Below are 240 nucleotides of genomic sequence, written 5' to 3'. Positions count from 1 at the left end.
AAAAGGAGGTGGTAAGGGAGACATAGGAGAAGAAGAAGAAAGGAGAAAAAGAAAGGGGAGACAGAGAAGACGAAGAAGGAAGGAGGAGGTTAAAGGAAAAAGGAGCATAGGAAGGCCATCGCGGCCTAGACTGAGGCAGCGGCGACAACCCTCAAAAAAGCTTCGCGATTTTACTTCTATGGGAGAGAGAGAAGAGCTGCGCTAGGGTTTTTATGGACGAGTGTTGAGTTTATATTAGAG

The sequence above is a fragment of the Arachis duranensis genome, chromosome 9 (assembly GCF_000817695.3).
Source record: "Arachis duranensis cultivar V14167 chromosome 9, aradu.V14167.gnm2.J7QH, whole genome shotgun sequence".
NCBI classification, from domain to species: Eukaryota; Viridiplantae; Streptophyta; class Magnoliopsida; order Fabales; family Fabaceae; genus Arachis; species Arachis duranensis.
The sequence above is the reverse complement of the archived record's forward strand: the minus strand, read 5'-3'. Positions refer to the sequence as shown.